Here is a 5,773-nt window from a genome sequence, read left to right as displayed (position 1 = left end):
ATAAACCGTAATAAGAAAAGGACTTTCAAGAAGTCTCTAAAGGAAATTCCCAAGAACACTCGTCTTTTTTACGTGGTTCAGTGATTAAATCCACCTAGTCCACAAGTCTATGTTATTACTGTCTTTCTCTCTGAATTTTGACAAAGTTTTAGTATTCACTAAAAATTCCCCCCTCTGTCTACCCAAGATCTCAGTATTTATAGCGAAAATCCTTGGACAGGCCTTCGGGTCATCACGTGACTTAACACCTATTTTTATATGTATTACACTTATTATAAATATTCCAATTTATCCTAAGGTATGGTCTGATCAGGAAATTAAACTAATCCTGGATAATCCTAAGGAAACAACCAGAACCCCCTTAGCATAATCTCAACAGACACTATCTCTCTCTCTCCCTCGCTCTAGTCGGTTCTCTCCCTCCCTTGGTGTGCATAGAAGCTTGATGAAACTTTTGGAGAAATTGGTCCAGAAGTTGAGGAATTGAAGCTTAGGAATTAAGGAATCAAGCTAGGATTAGCTCAGGGTTAGAATTACTGTTAAGGTAAGGGTTCTATGCTAGCTTTTGTTGAATTTCTACTATAACTTAAGTGATTTTCTTTAGGATAAACCTTAGGCTAGTTTTGGGATTTTGATAAGGCTATGGAGCACTTTTTGGGGTAGTTATATTGATCATGTTGCACTAATGTAGATTCTAGGCACAATTTTGAGTTTAGGTTTTGATTTGGATGGATTTCTGTGGAAGTGGCTCGAGAAAAACGTAAGGAGTTTTATGGTTTTGGGCTCGAGCGGTGGCCTTGTTCTTCAGGTGACGCGACTCATGTGTGTGAGGAGGCTAGGAAGCTCTCTGTTTTCATAGGCGCGTTGCGGCCTTAAGGTCCAAGTCGCGACGCGTGTCGCTGGGGATTTAGGGCTGGGAGCCTCTGTCATGGATGTAACGTCCTACGTTTTTGGGTACCTTTAAACGACTCGGGTCGGGATTTTTCCCCCGGGTTAAGAATATTATTTTAAATAATATTATATTTTGTTTGTAAGTATTCCATGAGTTATTGCTAGCCAAAATATGAATTTTGTGATTTTAAAAGTCAAGATAAGACTTTCGGTCCTGGACCGACACAAAAACCCTGATCGGGTAAAAATCTCGGAAAATAAAATGAAAAATCATGGCAATTATATTTTGGGCATAAAATACATTCATAAAAGTTAAAGTTTGGTCAAAAATAATAAACCTAAAAGAAAATGGAAATTTTAGGGCATTTTGTGTTAAATGCCTAATTTTACCGAAATGGGGAATTTTATTCCATGAATGGACCTTAGGTTAAATTTTACTATGTGATTAATTAAATTAAATGTGAGAGACATTTAATTTAATTAATTAATGTTAAGTTTGGTGATTAAAACTTAATAAGAGTGAAAAAATGTGTCAAAAGCCAATTTGGACTTTTCTTCTTATGAAACCTTTATTAACCTTTATTAAAAAAAAATAAAAAATGAAATGATCATATATGGCATAAGGTGGCCGGCCATGTGCTATTTTAGGTGGTGTGAACCCAACTTAATAAAGATAAAATCTCATTTTAACTAAGTCAAGTCAAGTGGGCAAGTGGGAGGAAAACACTTGAGTGTTTTTTAGATAAATTAGATAGTATATAACTCTTCCATCCCTCCCCAACCCACCACACCACCCTCTCTCATTCACTCATCTGATTTTTGAAGACCTCTCAAAGTGTTCTCTCCATTTTTCAAGCCCAAGAACACCAAGGAAACTTTGAGGCTAAGTCTTGGTCTAGGAAGTATTTTCCCTAAGGTAAACTTTCACTAATCTAAGCTTTTGTAAAGTTTTAAGCATAGAGTTTCAAATAGCTAATTGACTATGTTGTTGGGGGAAGTTTGTTAGGGTTTTTGAAAGGTTTTGGAGGAGCCAAAGCTAATAGGAAGGTCCAAACCTTAAGCAAGAACACCAAAGAGGTAAAAAGTTTACTTTTGATGATTTTGTTGTAGGGTTTTTAGTTTTAAGCATTATTTTGTATATCTAATGCTTAAAGTTTCTTGTTGGTGATGTAATAAGGTTATGGTAGTTGTTTAATAATTTTTATGATGCATGTGTATTGATTTTTGAAAATGGGAACCAAAACCCCCAAGGGTTTTGTAGGATACCCTAAAACAAAACATGTTTTGAGCTGTTACTTCCAAGGGGTCAAGCAGCCACTGTATATTGGTTTTGTAAAATTAAATTGTACTTTGATGTTGTTGAGATTGATTACATAAAATTGAGCTTTTGAAACACTAAAAAATGTTTAGAAATGAGTAAGTTTTGCTATTTCAAAGTTTAGGTAAAAAACTGTTTTTTCGTATTCTTATTTTCGGAACCAAGTTTGGACAGCCACTGTATAGGGCAAATGAACCCAGTTTTTTCTAAAATTTTGTGGACATATTTCTGGCATAACCTATTAGTCCACTGTAAAATTTGGTAAGAAAATATTGAACGGTTTGAAAGTTATTAACTGTCAAAGTTTGGAAAAAATAAGGACTTGAAAATAAGGTCATTTTTACCTCATTGTTGGAAAATGATTTCACCAATCAAAAATGCTCATTTTGACCTAAGATTTTACAAAGACCTAAATGGCATAACAAAAATGGAATTGGGAAATTTTGGTAACAATTGGGTAAGTAAATTTCAAGTTATGAACTAACGAAGTATGTAGTTAAAAATGTGAAAATTAGGTTTTTCACACTTAGTGTAAAAATGAGATTTTGGAACATAAGGTAAAAAGTAAAATTTTGTTTATTTCAAGATATAAATTGGTAAGTCTTGAAATCATATTTTCACTAAAATTATCCCTTTGAGTTTAAATGAATTATTTTTATTAAAGAGTTTTTATTCTTTCTAAAAATAAGAGATTTAATTTATTAATAGTTAATAAATTAAAAGAGGGTTTAAAACCCTATATTTTGATAAAATAATTAAATAAATTATTTTCCTAGTAAGTAAAATTGATTAATTGCTTTTGGAAAATTAATTAGTCAAGATGAGAAATTTATAACGGTTTTCCTAATTAAGACAAATTAGGCAATTTTCTTAAAACGGTTTTTAGATATTAAAACCTTAAGAAAAATAAAAGGAAAATTTAAAGAGTTTATTTTCTTTAAAAATAATTAAGGAATTTATTTGTATTTTCTAGATATAATACCGGCTAAAATCTTACATATTTTAACCGACTAGTCGAAAGTGCGGGTTAATAGCGATACCTTGAAAGAGTAAGATTTTTAGCGGGTTGTGGGGAAATACCATTGTGATACCCGAGCCTAGGTATCGAGACCTTAGGATAGGTCTCCCCGAGACTTAGGGTTTAGTCTCGAATATTTTGTATGACTTTCCTTAATAGGTTTAAAACCAAATAAGGATTATAAATCTTTACAAATGACTTTTATTAAAATGACCAAACTGCCCAAAATAATAATAATGAATTATTAGTGCCATAATTAATCCGAGTATACTGTATGGATAACTACAGTATTGGCTAAGCGTAACTGGACTGAACGTTGGAGGGTGAAAACCTGCTGAGCGCTAAGGACTCCAAGTAAGTCAACTTATATTGTATGGCTGCAACATGAAATGATTATTGTCTTGTATGTTAGTATAGGGATACATGCATATACATAGGCTGTCATAGAAAGTTGCTTAGAGACGTTAGTCTAGTGAGTGCTGATTTAGAAAATATGAACGGTAGAAGTCCGTCATATCCTAGACGGTTGATCCCCGTCACACTGCTTGATTTTATTTATGTCCGGTTCATTACCGCGACGAGTGGCCATGAGATGAGGATAAGCTGGTTAAACCTAGGGGCGCCAAGATAAATGGGACCTAGGGGCCCTCATGCTTACTTAATCATTGGACGGTTAGAATCCGAGCAAGTGCTCTTATAAGTTATTCCCGGATAGCAGCCGTGAATATTGGCCATTCCGTGAGAGTGCCTAGAGATACTAGGGGTTGCCAAGATTGAGTGAGGCTGAACACCCTAGGGGCAGCTGCTCACCAGCACCACTGTTTAACATAGAACTCTCCGTAAAACCGTGTAAATTGGATTACACTCTTAAATATGTAGCGATGCCCTAGGTAACACAATAGTTACCCTTGATGAGAATATTTATTGGCTAGATCTTAGTGTGGGGACTCGGTTCTCTTTTACAGATTAGCAATTATGTTGGAGGGCGTGTTCGCCTGAATTGTTGGAAATTGTCGAGCGTTGGTCTCGAATTATATTGTGATATAATATATCTGCTTGCTCTGGGATTTTCTGAGTGCAGGGATATAATTGTTGATAAGATGTAGTTGTGATATAATATATCTGCTTGCTCTGGGATTTTCTTAGTGCAGGGATATAATTGTTGATAAGATATAGTTGTGATATAATATATCTGCTTGTTCTGGGATTTTTCTGAGTGCAGGATTTTTATCTAGATAGGAATTAATTTATCCTTGGTTATCAGGCATGACCATAAGTTTTCCAGGATGCTTTAGCATTCTTGAAATTGATTGTGTAGGGTCCGGATGGGTCCGGGTCCCTAGTTCTCTATCTGCTTTGTTTGAAAGTTGATCTTACTAAGCGTTTTCGCTTACCTAGTTGTTTCATGTTGTAGGAAAGGGCATGGGCAGGGCAGAGCAGTGAGCGCTGGAGTCTTCCTTGCAAATGTACATGTGGACCGACCTTTTGGGAAGCCTTTTTATTTTTGGAAATGTTGTGTAATTTTCCTAAACTAGGCTCACTCTAATCTTTGTAAAACATGTTTGTAACTAAATGTTAAGTATGGCCATACGACTTTTTAAAAAGTTTTTTTTCTATGGGTTTTTGAGACATTTTGTTAAATGAAAACATTTATATTTCCGCATTATCGAGTCTTGAAAATCCGAGTCGTTACAATGGAGGCGCGCCGCGAACCTCAGGGCTAAGTCGCGACCCGCCTAGGCAGCCTTAACCAAATTAGGGTTTTGGGCTCGGTAATTTAAACCTAAGTGTTCAGGACAAGTTCTACTACCCATTTTAGTAGAATTCAAGGTCCCGAAGGCTGATATGTTATTCTTAAAGAATTTAATTGGTTTAGGGTTACCATTAAGGCTCAGGATCGAGGATCGTGCTCAGGACCACTCTACACCTTCAGCTCGTGACTCGAGGTAAGAAAACTGCACTCGGGTTGTGGATGGAGCTTAGACCCCTGTTAATGAATATATTACGTCTGTGAATATATCTGTATCTGCAAATAGCTGGATAGGCATGCTTGTATATGCTGCCTTCGATTGCTTGTTTTTCCATGTGTATTTGTGATTATATATGTTTTAAAGACCGACCTAAGGGTGCTGGGGGCTGATAGCAAGCATGCGGAACGCAGCCCGGCCTAAGCGTGTTGGGGTCGGCTATAATACCAGAGGACTCGGTCTAAGGGCGTTAGGATACAATAAACAAGAGTATTTTCGCACTTAATTATTTGTATTGATTGATGAGCTTGGTTTATACATTTGATTGAGATGAATATTATTGTTAAGATGGTTTCTTATATCTTGTTGTTGATTGGATTTATTGATTTAGGTTTACTGTTATTATTATTGTTGCCCAGTTAGGCATGTTGATTTAAGTTTTCTTGCTGAGCCTTGGCTCATGGGTGCTATGTGAGGCAGGTAAGGGAAAGGGTAAGCCGAACAAGCCATGAGTTGGAGAGCTTCAGGGGCGGTGTGTACATATGCAGCCTACTTGACCACCACGGCCAGGGTAGCCTG

The 5,773-nt window shown here is 36.1% G+C and overlaps 1 long non-coding RNA gene across 1 annotated transcript; it reads left to right on the top strand.

Annotated features, from left to right (window-relative positions):
- The first annotated feature begins 1,688 nt into the window (after positions 1–1,688).
- On the top strand, positions 1,689–5,004 carry LOC133784210 (uncharacterized). The gene is made up of 4 exons (XR_009871202.1): positions 1,689–1,807; positions 1,890–1,968; positions 3,516–3,581; positions 4,642–5,004. It is a non-coding gene; the product is annotated as an uncharacterized LOC133784210 (long non-coding RNA).
- Positions 5,005–5,773: the final 769 nt, after the last annotated feature.

Source organism: Humulus lupulus, chromosome 6 (genome assembly GCF_963169125.1).
Source record: "Humulus lupulus chromosome 6, drHumLupu1.1, whole genome shotgun sequence".
Taxonomy (NCBI): domain Eukaryota; kingdom Viridiplantae; phylum Streptophyta; class Magnoliopsida; order Rosales; family Cannabaceae; genus Humulus; species Humulus lupulus.
The sequence above is the reverse complement of the archived record's forward strand: the minus strand, read 5'-3'. Positions and strand labels throughout refer to the sequence as shown.